Source organism: Lepidochelys kempii, chromosome 28 (genome assembly GCF_965140285.1).
Source record: "Lepidochelys kempii isolate rLepKem1 chromosome 28, rLepKem1.hap1, whole genome shotgun sequence".
Classification (NCBI taxonomy): Eukaryota; Metazoa; Chordata; order Testudines; family Cheloniidae; genus Lepidochelys; species Lepidochelys kempii.
Window position 1 is genome coordinate 1 of NC_136407.1, and position 17,474 is coordinate 17,474.

The window sequence follows — 17,474 nt, forward strand, 5'->3', positions numbered from 1 at the left end:
TGGAAACTGGAAACCCTGCTCAGGGGAAAGACGACCAGTGAGATCAGATAACAGCAAAAGAAGAAGTTACTCAACTTGTGCATCAACGATGGTTCTTTGAGATGTGCCTCCCTGTGGGTGCTCCACTGTAGGTGCTAGCCCATTAAAAACAGCTGTGTAGACCAGTGGCTTTCCACACTACTGTGCCCCTTCCAGGAGTCTGATTTGTCTTGCAAATTACACCAAGTTACACCTCATTTAAAAACTACTTGCTTATAAAATCAGATATAAAAATACAAAAGTGCCATTGCACACCATGAATTGCTGACTTGCTCATTTTTACCATATAATTATAAAATAAATAATCGAAATATAAATATAGTACTTACATTTCAGTGTATATGTCAAGGTTCCTTCCCCACTCTGTACTCTAGGGTACAGATGTGGGGACCTGCATAAAAGACCCCCTAAGCTTATTCTTACCAGCTTAGGTAAAAAACTTCCCCAAGGTATAAACTTTGCCTTGTCCTTGAACGCTATGCTGCCACCATCAAGCATGTTAAACAAAGAACAAGGAAAGAGCCCACTTAGAGACGTCTTCCCCCAAAATATCCCCCCAAGCCCTATACCCCCTTCCCTGGGGAAGGCTTGATAAAAATCCTCACCAATTTGTACAGGGGAACACAGACCCAAACCCTTTGATCTTAAGAATAATGAAAAAGCAATCAGGTTCTTAAAAGAAGAATTTTTATTAAAGAAAAGGTAAAAGAATCACCTCTGTAAAATCAGGATAGTAAATACCTTACAGGGTAATTAAATCGATGATTTAACTGGGAATTGATGATTTAACTGGGAATTGGTCCTGCTTTGAGCAGGGGGTTGGACTAGATGACCTTCTGGGGTCCCTTCCAACCCTGATATTCTATGATTCTATAATGAGATTCAAAACATAGAGAATCCCTCTAGGCAAAACCTTAAGTTACAAAAAGACACAAAAACAGGAACATACATTCCATTCAGCACAGCTTATTTTACCAGCCATTAAACAAAAGGAAATCTAACGCATTTCTAGCTAGATTACTTACTAACAGAAGTTCTGAGACTGCATTTCTGATCCGTTCCCGGCAAAAGCATCACACAGACAGAGAGACCCTTTGTTTCCCCCCCTCCAGCTTTGAAAGTATCTTGTCTCCTCAATGGTCATTTTGGTCAGGTGCCCACGAGGTTATTTTAGCTTAACAACCCTTTACAGGTGAAAGGGTTTTGCCTCTGGTCAGGAGGGATTTTATAGCACTGTATACAGAAAGGTGGTTACCCTTCCCTTTATTCTTATGACAGCATAGTATATAGATCAGCATAAGCAAGTCATTGTATGAAATTTTACTTTGTACTGACTTAGCTAGTGATTTTTCCATAGCAACTCTGGAAGACCTCTGCGTACCCCAGGGGTACACAGACCACTGGTGTAGACACTGCAGCTCAGGCTTAAGAGACTGAGCTCCAGAACAATCTGCAACCTCTCTCTCTCTCTCTGTGTTGCCTTGTTTTTTTGCCCTGGATAGCAGCAAACTTAAGCCCAGTCTGTTTGTACCCTAATACCTGTGTCCCAAAGTGCAGTGCAGTTGTGTTCCCGTGTTCTGCTTCCCTTGGACCCAGTCATTACACATTAACCTCCAGGAGACTTCCATTGTCCAGTGTGCTTCATACATATGTGGATAGTCCTTGATAGTGTTTCCATGTAAATGGAGACAGGCCTATGATACTTCAACAGGAATCACATCCCCATCCCAGAAGAGGAATTCACTCCTTCACACCCAGTGGCTAACAAAGCAGATTGAGAGGGAAGCTGACCCATGCATATTTTTCATTAAAAAAACCTACTAAATAAAGCTGCCATTCTCCAGAGGGAGACAAGGTCAAAGTGAAGGGCTAGGATAATGAAACATAAAATCACAGAAACACATGGGGTAAAAGGACCTCAAGATGTTAGCTAGTTCATCCTCCAGCCCGGAGACAGGACCAAGTATACACAGACCATCGGTCTAACCTCTTCTTAAAAACCTCCAGTGACCAAGATTCCACAACCTCTCTTGGTAACGTATTCCTGTACTTATCTATATGCACAGCTGGAAAGTTTTTCCTAATATCCAACCTAAACATCCCATGCTGCAGAACAAGCCAGTTTCTACCTCTCCCTACCTTCACCCTAAGCAGGAGAGGATAAGGGAAGATCAGATTTCAAGAAGACGACCATGGTCAGTGGTGTCAGACAGCTGACAGGTCAAGGAGGAGGAGGAGGATGGAGTGCTGGTTCTGAGCTTCGCCTAGGGACCGGTCATTAGAGACTTCAGCAAAAACAGCCTCGGTGAAGAGCTACAATCTCTGACTCCCTGAATCCTTCCCTTCCTACCCCTCACCAGACCCCCCTGTGATGGGTTGGGTCACAGAGACCCTCTGGTCACCGAAGGTGCTGGAACTACCTCTGAGCCCATTGCTCTGTCAGTTAGTGATGTCAAAAATTGCATCCCCACCTGACATAAATTGCAGCAAAAACTGTAGTGTCAACATAGTTACAGTGGCTAAAAAGTCCATTAAACAGAAAACCAAGAAAATTAAAGGCCCATAAAGTACATTAAGCAGAGTTAAGGATGCCTAGTGCTGCCTCGTGCCCTTCCAGCATGTGGATGGTGGTGAAAAATAAAACCTCTGAAAATCAGGAAATGAAGAATTAAACTACACACCACTCCTGCAATGTAACCTTAACTTCGCCCCTACCCCCTAGCCCTGGAGCTGGAAAATATCATTGGGAATAGGTCAGGAAGGGTGGTGCCAAGGTTACCAAACTACCCAAGGAAGGGGAAAATTTTCCATCTCTTGAAGTCTTCAAGTCAGGACAGGATGCCTTTCTGGAAGATGTTTTCGTCAAACACAAGGAATTCAGCGCACTACAATGGTAACTAGATGAAACTCCATGGCCTGTATTACACAGGAGGTCAGACTAGATGACCTAATAGTCTCCCCCAGCCTTAAAATTTATTGATCAACAGAAGGAAGGACTAAGAACATGCCGCTGTGTGTTTTACATTCCTCAGATTTGAATACCAGCATTTCTCCCCATTCACCCCAGCAGTGTGCACCGTGCCAGCTGCAGCTTTAACTGAACGGTGGAGGGACTAGTTGGAGCAGCTGGGCAGAGCTGTGCCATGGAGAGAGGTGCACATGAAACTGTAAGGAACGGGTATTCCTCATTTCAATGCTGAGCGGCGTAGGCAGCGTCAATAAAGGCGCACAAGGGCATGTTCTTGCCACAAGGATTGTCAGCAGGCTGGTGCCGTACATGCTAGGGGTCTCCAGGGCTCAGTAAGGGGTAAGTGAAGGCAACGACTCAGAAGGAATCCTCATTGGAAGGGTAAAGGGTTGGTGACATTATGGAAGTCTGAGATGGACTGTGCGCAGTAGGCTCAGTGTCTGAGTGCAGGCCAGAGGTAGGCAGCTTCCGTTCCCTACATCAGACCGAATCCCAAGTTTTGCCCTAGCAAAGAGACGGTGTTAGCGTTTGTGCTGTCCTGCGCCTGTGCTCTGCTCCCAAAAATCGCATCCCCACCTGACATAAATTGCCTCAAAAACTGTAGTGTCAACATAGATACAGTGGCTAAAAAGTCCATTCAACAGAAAACCAAGGAAATTAAAGGCCCATAAAGTACATTAAGCAGAGTTAAGGATGCCTAGTGCTGCCTCGTGCCCTTCCAGCATGTGGAAAGAGACGGTGTTAGCGTTCGTGCTGTCCTGCGCCTGTGCTCTGCTCCCAAAGCGTTCTGTAGCGGGGAGGGTCGAGTGCTAAGTCTGTGTGTCATTGGCCTGCCAGGGGGTTGCTGAACCAGGGAAAAACTGAGGGTGCAATGTGAACCTTAACTCTTCATTTCTCCTTCTAAGAACCGAGGGGACAGGAATCCTTACCCAGCGAGGTCACATTCTTATAGTTCTCCTGCATGACATCTCCGTAGAGGGCTCTCTGAGCGGGGTCCAGCAGAGCCCACTCTTCCTCAGTGAAATACACAGCCACCTCCTCGAAAGTCACCGGCCCCTGAAAGAGCAAGAGCCCCCCACTCTGCGCCTGCTGCCCAGTGACAACCCCACCGTTCACAGGGGAGGAGGGCCAATCACATGGAAGCTCTGGGAGGCAGGCAGGCAGGCTCCGACCCCCTCTCCATCAGAGCAGCCAGGAGGCATCAGGGTGAGGGGAGAAAGAGAGAGAGCCAGACAGAGATGGCCAGGGTCTTCACAGTCAACACTCACCTACCAGTCAGAAGTGGATACAAGAGATAGAGCCCCCAGGAGAGTCCAGGGACAGCCAGTCCCCTGGTAGGAATCCCAACTCCCGTCCCCGTGCCAGCAGTTGGATGGAAAGGGATGGGGTGTCTTCCCTGGGCCTCACTGGAGGTTACCCTCTGGCTATTAAGTTCAGACTCCAGTATTGGAGTCTGGTACATTTCCCCAGCCCAGTCCAGGGGGGTATTTCCTGCTTGACAAATTAGGGAATTTCCACCCACAAACCCCATGGGTCTGTTGCTAGAATCTAGGCCCCACTGTAAACAAATCCCAGCAAGTCCCCCTCCCTTTCTCCAGCCTGTGTATTTCCTGCCCCCTCCCACCTGCCGACCACCCACAGAAGCACCCACCTCCTATGTCTTTACTGCCCTTCTCCTGCCAACAGGAGCCCACCAGCAACTCCCCGATAATCCCTACCTGAACTGGCCCCACGGCAGCCATTTCCCTTCCCTGGTCCCTGGAAGGATGGGACGTAACGTTGCAGCCTGTCAGGGCAAGAAGGGGACGTGTCAGAACAGGACAGTAACGTCATATCACAATTCCCCGTGGCTCTTTCCCTGCAGACTGATGTTCTCGACTCTGTCATGCAAATAAGAGAAATATTCAAAACACAATTAGTAATGGGGAGGGATGGGGGAAAGACATGGGACTTTAACTACCCAGACATCCGTAGAAAAGGTATTCAAACAAACACAAAGTGTCCAATAAGTTCTTGGAATGTGTTGGGGACACCTGTTTGCTTCAGAAGATGGACGTAGTAACCAGGGGGATGGGCATTTTAGGGTTGATTCTGACTAAAAGGCGGGAGTTAGTTAGGAAATGGAAGGTATCTGGCTGGTGAATCTTGCCCACATGCTCAAGGTTCAGCTGATGGCCATATTTCGGGTCGGGAAGGAATTTTCCTCCAGGGCAGATTGGAAGAGGCCCTGGGGGTTTTTCACCTTCCTCTGTAGCATGGAGCACGGGTCACTTGCTGAAGGATTCTCTGCACTTTGAAGTCTTTAAAGCATGATTTGAGGACTTCAATAGCTCAGACATAGGTGAGAGGTATATTGCAGGAGTGGGTGGGTGAGATTCTGTGGCCTGCATTGTGCAGGAGGTCAGACTAGATGATCATAATGGTCCCTTCTGACCTTAATATCTATGAATCTATATGGGTGAAAGTGTTCATAAAATGATGATTTTGTGATTCTAAGAGAAGGAAAGTGTTAGAGCAGGAAAATAAGGACAACGGACTTCAAAAAAGCAGACTTCAACAAACTGTGAAAACTGGTATGTGAGTGTGACATTTCCCTCCATATTCTTTATGAAAATATGCTTATGAAATGAATAGGCGATAACGGAGATGTACTCTGTGCAAGATAGGTCTTGTAAGATATCATTGGAAAGGTTATAATTTACTGACTACGATTATCCAATTTGTGTGCACGTATCATTTCTGTATCTGAAGTTGGGAATATTGACTACGCATTTGTATTTCAACTATGCTACTTTGGGTGACGCCCACTGCTCACACTTCAGGTACAACAGTGGAAAAGCCAGACAGGGCGGATGGGCCATCAGCAAGAACAATGGACTGTGAAAAGGCTCCATACTGCCACTAACTCCTGGACGCTGTGATACTACAGAGTCAGGTGGTCTTGTCACCGGATACTCAACATTACCTGGGACTTCTTGTAACTTTCCACTGGAAGGGAAGGGGGATCAAGTTTGGGAAACAAAGGATTCCCACCTTATGTAAATCCTATTTAAGGCTGGGGAGGTAGGCAAATAAAACAACTCCTCTCCAAGGCCTGTCTACCCAAGAAGAAAGACTGCTAAAGCCACCTGAAGAGAAGGCCGGGGGGGGAGGGAGGGGGGGCGGAGAGAAGGGGGGAGTCCAGACTGAGACGGGTCCAGTCTGAAAAGAAATATAACTGGAACTCTGAAACACAGAAACATTGGAACCTGCCTAAAATAACATTTCGGGAAATTACATGGTGTAACCTGTTTTTTAAGTATATTGAGCTTAGCTTGCGTATTTTGCTTTATTCAGTCAGTAATCTGATTTGTTCTGTCTGTTAACTCTTATATTCACCTTTTGTAGTTAATAAACGTATTTCTTGTTTATAATTTAACCCAGTTTATATAATTTCTACCTGCGGGAGGCAAGAAGTTGTGCATATATCCCTCCACATTGAGGGAGGGGGCAAATTTCATAAAATCCTTTGAGTCTGTACCACTTAAAGGGAGTCGGCACCAGAGTGCTGGGGCAAGTCCCTAAGGCTGAGTATTTCCAGAGCGGATCTCTCTCTTTCTGTGCAGCTGAGCAGGGCCCTGCCCGTGTGCTTGGCTGGAACAGGCTTGTGAGCCTAACCCAGCCAGGTAAAGGGTACCGAGGCTGGTAGAATAGGCTGCCTCACTGGCACCCCAGCACATCAGGTGACACCCCAAAGGACCCAAACCTGTCACAGTGAAGTCCCACGGGAATAAGATTCTAAGGAGACTAAAGCTCAGGAGAGCTGGCCGTTGCTCCGTTAATGTGAAATCATAGAATATCAGGGTTGGAAGGGACCTCAGGAGGTCATCTAGTCCAGCCCCCTGCTCAAAGCAGGACCAATCCCCAATTTTTGCCCTATATCACTAAATGGCCCCCTCAAGGATTGAACTCACAACCCTGGGTTTAGCAGGCCAAAGCTCAAACCACTGAGCTATCCGTCATGCTGTCTCTGAGAAACAGCAAACTATCCCAATGGGAAGGAAAGACAGAAAGAATAGTAAACTGCGAATATGGCTCCGATAGGAGCTCTTTCATGACCAGACAATAAAAAGGAATCCTACAAAAACTTGAATCATGGACAAATTGCTGTGGAAGAGTTACACGTTAGATATGTTAAAGTCAGCCATAAAATTCATCTTAGGGCGCTCAAGTAATTAGCTGAAGCAATCTCGGAACCATTAGCAATTATCTTTGAGAACGCCTGGAGAACAGTGAAGACTGGAGAAGGGCAAACAGAGTACCGATCTTTTAAAAGGGGAACAAAGAGGACTGGGGAATAAAGCCAAGTCTCACTTAAATGCCTGGAATGAACCAATTATTAAACCATCAATGTGTAAGCACCTAGAGGCCAGTAAGGTGATAAGTAATAGCCAGCATGGATTTGCAAAAACAAATAATGCCAAGTCAATCTAATTTCCTACTTTCACAGGGGTACTGGACTTATAGATCCAGGGGACACTGTAGATAGGACATATCTTGATTTTAGTCAGGCTTTTGACACAGGCCCCCATGACATTCTCACCGTGAACTAGGGAAATGTGATGTACATGCAAGTGCTATAAAATGGGTGAAAATGTTGTTGAAAGGCTGTACTCAGACAGGAATCATTACTGGTTCACTGTCCAACTGAGAGGATGTATACAATGGGGTGCCCAGGGGCCAGTCCTGGATCTGATATATTCAATATTTTCACTAATTACTTGGATAATGGACTGGAGAGCATGCTGTCTAAATATGCAGATAATAGCAGTTGCGAGGGGTTGCAAGCACATTGGAGGACAGGATTAGAATTCAAGGTAACATTTACAAATTGGAGAAGTGGGCTGAAGGAATGAGATGAAATTCAATAAAGACGACTGCAAAGTACTAGACTTAGGGAAGGAAAACCAAATGCACAACTACGAAGCGTTAGTTACGAGGCAGTACTACTGAAAACGATCGGCGGTTAGCGTGGATCACAAATTGAATCTGAGTCAACAACGTGACTCAATTGTGAAAAAACCTAATAAAGCACTGGAATAGACTAACAAGAGAGGTGGTGGAATCCCCATCATTAGAGGTTTTTAAGGACAGGTTGGACAAACATCGTAGTGCTGGGGGCTGGTCTAGATGCCCTCTCGTGGTTCATTCCAGCCCTACAGTTCTACAATTCTATGCTGGGGAAACGTCTGGCCACTTGATTACAACCAGCCCCTCCCACTAGCACTAAACCACCGAGACATTTTGAAACCCTCGCAGTAACAAAGTCTGAAAACCGAATGGGAGAGAAGAGCAGAACAAAAGGAGTGACACTGGGGGATTCCCCCTGACATTGTCCCCAGGGCAGCACACTCCTACAGCAGGGGGTACAGGGAGAGTCAGGAGCTGGCTTTTCCTCCCCCTGTACCTCATCTTGTTCGTAGCAAAGTGAATCTGCCCAGGGATGCAGCAATAAACGTGCGTGGGCCGGTCAGAAATCTGGGAATCTCTCTCCCCAGTTATTTCTCCCACTGCCCTTTTCAGTCTCTCTCTCTCTCCTTTTTCTCCTTATGTCTCCCTTCCCCTGTCTCTGGCTGGCAGCCAATCCTGGGGGTTTGCTCTCCTATGGCTGGATCGGCTCCTGAAATTGCTGAAGGGAGGAGAGACATGGGGTGAGGAGGGGCTGTTTGTGCAGAGTCCTTTCATGCCCAGGCCCTGCACGTTCCCTGAGGTCTCGATCAATCACCTGGAGTCTCTGGCTCAGACGTTGGAGTGGGCAGAGCCTTGAGTTGACGTATGGGGCTAATTACAGCTGGAGAAAATCCTCACCTTGGCTGGGCACAGAGGAAGCTTTACTCACAGTCGCTCCCCAGCCCCGATCCTGCTGGGGGAGCAGCAGCTGCTCAGCCTGGGCTCCCAGATCACAATCGAGGCAGCAGCGCCTGAACCAGGAAGCTCAACCCCAATATCCTGAGGCAGAGAAAGAGATGGAGAGAAAGTGAGTAACTTTCCCCCTTTAGCAACAACTGAAACCCCCTCCCCACAGGGACACACCCTGATCGTATCTGCCCCCCATGTTAATTTGGAGTCACTCCCTGTTCTGCCTTGCAGTGACTCCGGATTAACACGCCTCTCAGAGAGACCAGAAACCTGGCTCGGGCAGGAGGAGGCCAGACTCCTTTGAAACGGATCATTGCGGCGGGGATCGAACCTGCTCCCGCCCCCCTCGCTGAGAGGGATTCACAGCTACAGTTTTCCATCCCCCCCCACCTGACCCCCCCTTCACACCCTCTGCCCCCCCCGCCTGACCCCCCCTTCACATCCTCTGCCCCCCCGCCTGACCCCCCCTTCACATCCTCTGCCCCCCCCGCCTGACCCTCCCCTTCACACCCTCTGCCCCCCCCGCCTGACCCTCCCCTTCACACCCTCTGCCCCCCCCGCCTGACCCCCCCTTCACATCCTCTGCCCCCCCCGCCTGACCCTCCCCTTCACACCCTCTGCCCCCCCCGCCTGACCCCCCCCTTCACACCCTCTGCCCCTCCCCCACCCCTGGCTCCGGGAGTCTCTGTCCGCGCGGCTGCCCCCGGGGCCTCTCCGCCAATCAGCGAGCGGAGCGCCCTCACGCGCGCCGTTAACTGCCTCCGCCCGTCGGTTGGGAAACGTCATTTCCGGCCTGAGGTGCGTCAGAAACTACATCTCCCAGCCTGCCCTGGGGAGCTGCCGAACTCTCGGGCCAGGCCCGCACCCATCCCCCCGTTCATACAGACCCTCCCGCCCCGCCTGGCCGGTCAGACGCGGTGTTGTGTGTCGTGTTGTGTGTCTGTGACATGCTGTGTGTTGTGGGTCGTTGTGTGTGTGTCTCTGTGTGTTGTGTTGTTTTGTGTGTGTGCCATTTTGTGTGTCATGTGACGTGTCGTGTGGGTGTGTGACGTGTTGTGTGTACGTGTGTCGTGTTGTGTGTCATGTTCTGTGTGTAGTGTGTGTGCGACGTGTTGTGTGTCTTGCTCTGTGTGTGTGTTTCGGTGTCATATGTTGTGTGTGTGGAGTGTAGTGTATCGTGTTCTGTGTGTGTGTGATGTTTTGTGAGTCGTGTTGTGTGTGTGTTGTGTGCCCTTTTGTGTGTCCTGTTGTGTGTGTGTCTCATGTGTTGTGTGTGTGTTTGTGAGACTGGGTGTGTGTAGTGTTGTGTGTGTGATGTGTTGTCTTGAGTGTGTGTTATGTGTCGTCTTGAGTGTTGTGTGGAGTGTGTGTGTGTCATCTTTTCCGTGTGTGGTGTTGTCTAGTGTGTGTGTGTGTGTCGTATTGTTTGTCTCTGTGTGAGATGGGTTGTGTGTCGTGTTCTCTGTGTCTGTGTGAGACGGGTTGTGTGTGGTGTTCTCTGTGTGCTGACGTGCTGTGTGTGCGTGCGCGTGTGCGACGTTTTGTGCGTGTGCCTGTACAAAGTGTGACGTGTTGTGCGTGATGTGCTACGTGCGAAGTACATGCGATGCACGACGTGCGAAGTGCTCTGTGTGCCATGTGTGACGTGTGGTGCGTGTATGTTGGTGTTGTGGGTGTGATGTTTTGTGTGTGTCATGTTGTGGGTGTGTTGTGTTGTGTGCCGTTTTGTTTGTCGTGAGGTGTGTGTTTGGTGTCGTGTTGTGGGTATGATGTTTTGTGTTGTGTTGTGTGCCATTTTGTTTGTTGTGTGGGTGTCGGTGTCATGTTCTGTGTCATGTTTTGTGTGTGATATTGTGTGTTGTGTGTGTCATGTGTTGTGTGCCGTTTTGTGTCTCGTGTTCTGTGTTTGTGTGTCGGTGTCAGGTGTTGTGTGTGATTTGTGTGTCGTGTGCCGCTTTGTGTGTTGTGTGACGTGTTGAGTGTGTCATCTTCTGTTTATTGTGTGTTTCCTTGAGTGTCATGTGTGTCAGTGTCCTGTGTTGATGTGTTGGTGTGTGTGAGACGTTGTGTGTCGTGTTGTGCATTGTCATAAGTGTTAAGTATGCATGTGACGTGTGGTGTGTTTGTGTCGGTATCGTGGGTTTTGTGTGTGATGTTTTGTATGTGTTGTGTTCCATTTTGTGTCGTGTTGTGAGTTTGTGTGTCAGTGTCGTGTGTTGTGTGTGATGATTTGTGTGTCGTGTGCCATTGTCTCATGTGACGTGTTGTGTGTGTGACTTGTGTGACTTGTGTGTTGTGTCTTTTGAGTGTTTTGTGTCATGTTGTGTGTGTGAGACGTTTGTGTATCTGTGACATGTGTGTCGTGTGCGAGGTGTTGTATGTCGTTTTGGGGGTGTGTGTGTCGTGTTGTGTGCCGTTTTGTGTATCGTGCAACATTTTGTGCATGTGTCGTGTTGTGTGTGACTTGTAGTGCATTGTGTGTCATGTGTGTGTCAGTGTCATGTTGTGTGTGTGAGAGACATTTTTGTGTGTGTGACGTGTTGTGTCCTGTTCTGTATGTGTGTGACACGTGTTGTGTCGTCTTCTGTGTGATATTTTGTGTGTGATGTGTGCGTGTGGTGTGTCATGTGCCTTTTGTGTGTCGTATGACGTGTGTGTGGTGTTGTGTGTGAGCTGTTGTGTTGTGTGTTTCCTTGAGTGTTGTGTGTCATGTGTGTCGGTGTCAGGTGTTCTGTGTGTATGACGTGTGTCATGTTGTGTCATCGTGTGTGTGTTGTCTTGAGTGTTGTGTTGAGTGTGTGTGTGTAAAGTGTGTCGTATTGTGTGTGTGATTTGTGTGTGATGTGTGTGGTGTGTTTGTGTGTCGGTCGTGTGTGATTTGTGTGTCGTGTTGTGTGCCGCTTTGTGTGTCATCTGACGTGTTGTGTGTGTTTGGGTTGTGTGTTGTATTGTGTGTGTCCTATGCATGTGACGTGCTGTACGTGTGAGTGTGCAAAGTGCGACTTTTTGTGCGTGACTTGCAAATTGTGACGTTCAACGTGCTGTTTGTGCGACATGTTGTATATGTGACATGCAATGTGTGACTTTTGTGCGTGACGTGCGACATGCGATTTTTGTGTGTGATGTTTTGTCTGTGCGACGTGCAATGCGTGTGAGCGACGCGTGAGCGAAACGCGACGTACGATGTGCGACGTGCGAGCGATGTGCGACACATGTGAGCGACCTGCAAAGCGCAATTTTTTGTGTGTGATTTTGTGGGTGTGGTGTTTTCTGTGTCAAGTTGCGTGAGTTCTGTGCGTTTTGTGTGTCGTTTGTCGGTGTTGTGTGTGATTTTTTGTGTGGTGTTGTGTGTCTTTTTGTGTGTGTGTTTTTGTCATTTTTGGATCATTTTTGTGCATGATGTGCATGTGTGAAGTGTGTTGTGTGTGTGATCTTGTGTGAGTCGTGTTTTGTGTCTTTTTTTGTGTGTCGATTTTTTTTGTGTGGTGTTTTGTGTGTCTTTTTTTGTGTACTTGTGGCACCTTAGAGACTAACCCATTTATTTGAGCATCAGCTTTTGTGAGCTACAGCTCCCTTCATCGGATGCTCATGCTCAAATAAATGGGTTAGTCTCTAGGGTGCCACAAGTCCTCCTTTTCTTTTTGCCAATACAGACTAACATGGCTGCTACTCTGAAAGCTTTTTTTGGTGTGTAATTTTTTTGTTTTTTTGTCATTTTTTTGCCGAGACGTGCGACGTGCGATGCGCAACGTGCCTGCGACACCCTATTTTTTGTGTGTGATGTTTTGTGTGTTGTGTTGTGTGCATTGTCAGCTATGTGCAACGTGCGATTTTTTTGTGTGTGATGTTGTGTCGGTGTCATGTGTTGTGAGTGTCTTTTTGTGTGTGGTGTTTTCTGTCTCTTTTTTGTGTCGATTTTTGTGTGTGGTGTTTTGTGTGTCGTGTGTGTGATATGCAAAGTGCAATGCACGACGTGCAACATGCATGCGATGCGTGACATGCGACACATGATTTTTGTGTGTGATGTTTTGTGTGTGTTGTGTTGTGTGCGTTGTAAGCGGCATGACGCACGATGTGACAGCGACGTGCAAGTGACGTGAGTGCGATGTGCAAGCAACGTGTGGGGACACACGTCATGTGAGCGAAGTGCAACGTGCGTGCGACGTACGTGCGATTTGTGTGTGTGATGGTTTGTGTGTGTCTTGTGTGTGTTGTGAGCGACGTGCGAGCGACGCGCAACATACGATGTGCGACATGCGTGCGACGAGTGACGTGTGAACGACGTGTGAGCGACGCGTGATTTTTTGTGTAGTGTTGTGTGTGTGGTGTTTTGTGCGTGGTGTTGTATGTGTTGTGTGCGTTGTCTCATGTGAGGTGTTGTGTTTGTGTGTCGGTGTCGTGTTTTGTGTGTCGATGTTTTGTGTGTGTCAATTTTGTGGTTTTGTTCTTTTGTTTTTTGTTCTGTGTGTCGTTTTCTGTGGTGTTTTGTGTATCATGTTTTGTGTGCGATGCACGATGTGTGAGTGACGTGCGACACGTGTGCAACATGCGACGTGCAATGTGTGTGCGAAGCGCGATTTTTTTGTATGTATGTTTTTTTGTGTGTCATGTTGTGTGTGTTTTTTTGTGTATGGTGTTTGTCAATTTTTTGTGTGAGATTTTTTGTGTTTGGTGTTTTATGTGTCGAGTTGTGTGTGTTGTGTGCATTGTGTGTCATGTGAGGTGTTGTGTGTTGTGTGTGCTTTTTTGTGTCGTGTGTCATGTTGCGTGTGTTGTGTTGCATGCGTTTTGTGTGTCGTGTGAAGTGTTGTGTGTTTGTCGGTGTGATTTTTGTGTATTTTGTGTGTCTTTTGTATGGTCTTGTGTCAATTTTTTTGTGTGTGACACATGCGACATGCAACGTGCATGTGATGCGCGCCATACAACACTCCACGTGCAACACGCATGCAATGCACGACGTGCGACGTGTGTGCAACGCACAACGTGCGATTTTTTGTATGTCTTCTTTTGCGTGTGATTTGTGTGTGGTGTTTTGTGTCATGTTGTGTGTGTTCTGTGCGATTCATGTGTCGTGTGAGGTGTGGTGTGTTTGTGTGTTGGTGTCGTGTGTTGTGGGTGGTGTTGTGTCATGTGTGTCAACTTTGTGTGTGCTGTTGTGTGTCGAGTTGTGTGTGTTATGTGCATTTCATGTGTCGTGTGAGGTGTTGTGTGTTTGTGCATCTGTGTTGTGTGTGATTTTGTGTGTCGTGTTTTGTGTGATTTTGTGTGTCGTGTTTTGTGTGTGTTGCGTGTTCTGTTGCATGTGTTGTGTCGTGTTGCATGTGCGTGTTGTGTGTGTTGTGTTACATACGTTTTGTGTTGTGAGGTGTCGTGTGTTTGTGTGTTGGTGTCGTGTGTGTGTGTGTGTGATTTTTGTGTTTTGTGTGTCTTTGTTTTTGTATTGTCTTTGTGTCAATTTTTTGTGTGTGACATGCAACATGCAAGTGATGTGCATGTGCGACACGCGAGTGACGTGCGACTGCGGTGCGCAATTTTTTTGTGTGTGATTTTTTTGTGTGATGTGTTGTAAGGCCGTTTTGTTTGTCGTGTGAGGTGTTTTCTGTTTGTGTGTCGGCGCGTGTTGTGTGTGATTGTGTGGTGTTTTGTGTGTCGAGTTGTGTGTGTTGTGTGCATTTCATGTGTCATGTGAGGTGTTGTGTGTTTGTGCATTGGTGTAGTGTGTTGTGTGTGTGATTTTTTGTGTCGTGTTTTGTGTGTAGTGTTGCGTGTGTTCTGTTGCATGCGTTTTGTGTGTCGTGTTTTGTGTGTGTGTTGCATATGTTGTGTTTCATGCGTTTTGTGTGTCGTGAGGTGTTGTGTGTTTGTGTGTCGGTGTCTGTGTGTGTGATGTGTTGTGTCTTTGTTTTTGTATTGTCGATTTTGTGTGACATGCGACATGCGAGTGATGTGCGTGTGCGACACGCGAGCGACGTGCGACTGCGGTGCGCAATTTTTTTGTGTGTATTTTTTTCTGTGTGGTGTGTTGTGTGCCATTTTGTGTGTTGTGTGAGGTGTTTTGTGTTTGTGTGTCACGTGTTGTGTGTGATTGTGTGGTGTTTTGTGTGTCGTGTTGCGTGTTGTGGTATGTGCGTTTTGTGAGATTTTTTGTGTGTGGTGTTTTGTGTGTCATTTTTGTGTGGTGTTTTGTGTCTTGTGTCTTTTTTGTTTGGTGTGTCTTTTTGTTTTGTTTTGTGTCGATTTTTTTGTATACCATTTTGTGTGTCGTGTGATGTGTTTTGTGTTTCTGTGTCGGTGTCATGTGTGTGATTTTTTGTGTGTGGTGTTTTGTGTGTCGGTGTCGTGTGCTGTGTGTCGTGTTGTGTGCTACGTGCAATGCGCTTGTGACGTGTAGCCCAGAGCTGCCCCCCACCCAGCAGCTGTAGCCCAGAGACCCGAGCTTCCCCCCTACCCCAGCTGGGCCTTGGAGTTTTTAGAGCATGTTGCGGGGGGCTCAGAAAGACAAAGGCTGAGAACCCCCCGGTGCAGGGTGTGAACATGGGTGTTCGTCTGTCACAAGAGCCTCTTTCAAAACTACCTTGGGAAACAGAGACAGGGGCCTTTTGCCCAGTTCTTCGTTACTGACTGTGGAATTCTCTCCCCGATCATGAGACAATATTGACCTAAAACAATCGAGCAGCAGTGTGATTGTGTGCAGTCGCTTCAGTTAGTTGCACAAGTTGGGGTGTGCTCTAGTTTGCCATTTGTGACTGGAGATTTAAAACCAGTTGGTAGCACGTCCAATAGCTTGGAGGAGTCTCTCCTGTTGATTGAACTGCACTTGAAGTTTCTCCATGTCACCATGGAGGGAGCAGAGAAAAAGCAAAAATAAAATAAGAAATGACTATTTCAGTAAATAGTCACTTTCTCAAAGTCCCCAGGAAATCTGAGCTACAGTCTGGCAAATAAAATCAATATCTGATTTTGTGAGCAAATGTCCTGGAAGAGGAAGAACCCACATCACACAAGATACATCCAGTTTCATATAACTACAAATTCCAGGGCAGGTTAAACATGATGACTGTAGCCTGATTTAGGGTATGCTAATATAAAATAAATTAATTAAATTAATGTTATTTTATTTTATTAATTAATAATATTAACAGTATTGGTTTTAGGCTTCCGAATTTGTTTGAAGAGAAGATAAAAGTTTTTGTTCCGAATTAGGCTTCACGGAATTTACTAAGGACCCTCGGGGGTATAGAACCATAGAATATCAGGGTTGGAAGGGACCCCTGAAGGTCATCTAGTCCAACCCCCTGCTCAAATCAGGACCAATCCCCAACTAAATCATCCCAGCCAGGGCTCTGCCAAGCCAGACCTAAAAAATATCTAAGGAAGGAGATTCCACCACCTCCTTGGTAATGCATTCCAGTGCTTCACCACCCTCCTAGTGAAAATGTTTTTCCTAATATCCAACCTAAACCTCCCCCACTGGAAGCTGAGACCATTACTTCTCATTCTGTCATCTGCCACCACTGAGAACAGTCTAGCTCCATCCTCTTTGGAACCCCCTTTCAGGTAGTTGAAAGTAGCTATCAAATCCCCCCTCATTCTTCTCTTCCACAGACTAAACAATCCCAGTTCCCTCAGCCTCTCCTCATCATGCATTCCAGTCCCCTAATCATTTCTGTTGCCCTCTGCTGGACTCTTTCCAATTTTTCCACATCCTTCTTGTAGTGTGGGTCCCAAAACTGGACACAGTACTCCAGATGAGGCCTGACCCATGTCGAATAGAGGGGAACAATCACGTCCCTCGATCTGCTGGCAATGTCCCTACATATACATCCCAAAATGCCACTGGCCTTCTTGGCAACAAGGGCACACTGCTGACTCATATCCAGCTTCTCGTCCACTGTCACCCCTAGGTCCTTTTCTGCAGAACTGCTGCTGAGCCATTCGGTTCCTGGTCTGTAGCGGTGCATGGGATTCTTCCATCCTAAGTGCAGGACTCTGCACTTGTTCTTGTTGAACCTCATCCTATTTCTTTCGGCCCAATCCTCTAATTTGTCAAGGGCCCTCTGTATCCTATCCCTACCCTCCAGCGTATCTACCTCTTCTCCCAGTTTAGTGTCATCTACAGACTTGCTGAGGGTGCAATCCACACCATCCTCCAGATCATTTATGAAGATATTGAACAAAACCAGCCCAAGGACCGACCCTTGGGGCACTCCACTTGATACCAGCTGCCAACTAGACATGGAGCCGTTGATTGCTACCCGTTGAGCCCGACAATCTTAGCGAACTTTCTATCCACCTTATAGTCAATTCATCCAGCCCATACTTCTTTAACTTGCTGGCAAGAATACTGTGGGAGACCGTGTCAAAAGCTTTGCTAAAGTCAAGGAACAACATGTCCACCGCTTTCCCCTCATCCACAGAGCCAGTTATCTCGTCATAGAAGGTAATTAGATTAGTGAGGCATGATGTGCCCTTGGTGAATCCATGCTGACTGTTCCTGATCACTTTCCTCTCCTCTAAGAGCTTCAGAATTGATTCCTTGAGGACCTGCTCCATGATTTTTCCAGGGACT

General features: G+C 47.2%; 1 long non-coding RNA gene across 2 annotated transcripts; it reads right to left on the minus strand.

Annotated features, from left to right (window-relative positions):
- Nucleotides 1–6: 6 nt before the first annotated feature.
- LOC140904500 (uncharacterized) lies at nt 7–9,693 on the minus strand. Of its 2 annotated transcripts, none has more exons than XR_012156539.2 (3): nt 9,573–9,693; nt 4,726–8,995; nt 7–4,063 (listed from the first exon to the last, which is right to left on the minus strand). It is a non-coding gene; the product is annotated as an uncharacterized LOC140904500 (long non-coding RNA). The 2 variants fall into 2 exon arrangements; XR_013635098.1 differs by having other exon boundaries at nt 7–4,887; nt 8,772–8,995; nt 9,573–9,692.
- Between the last annotated feature and the right edge of the window lie 7,781 nt (nt 9,694–17,474).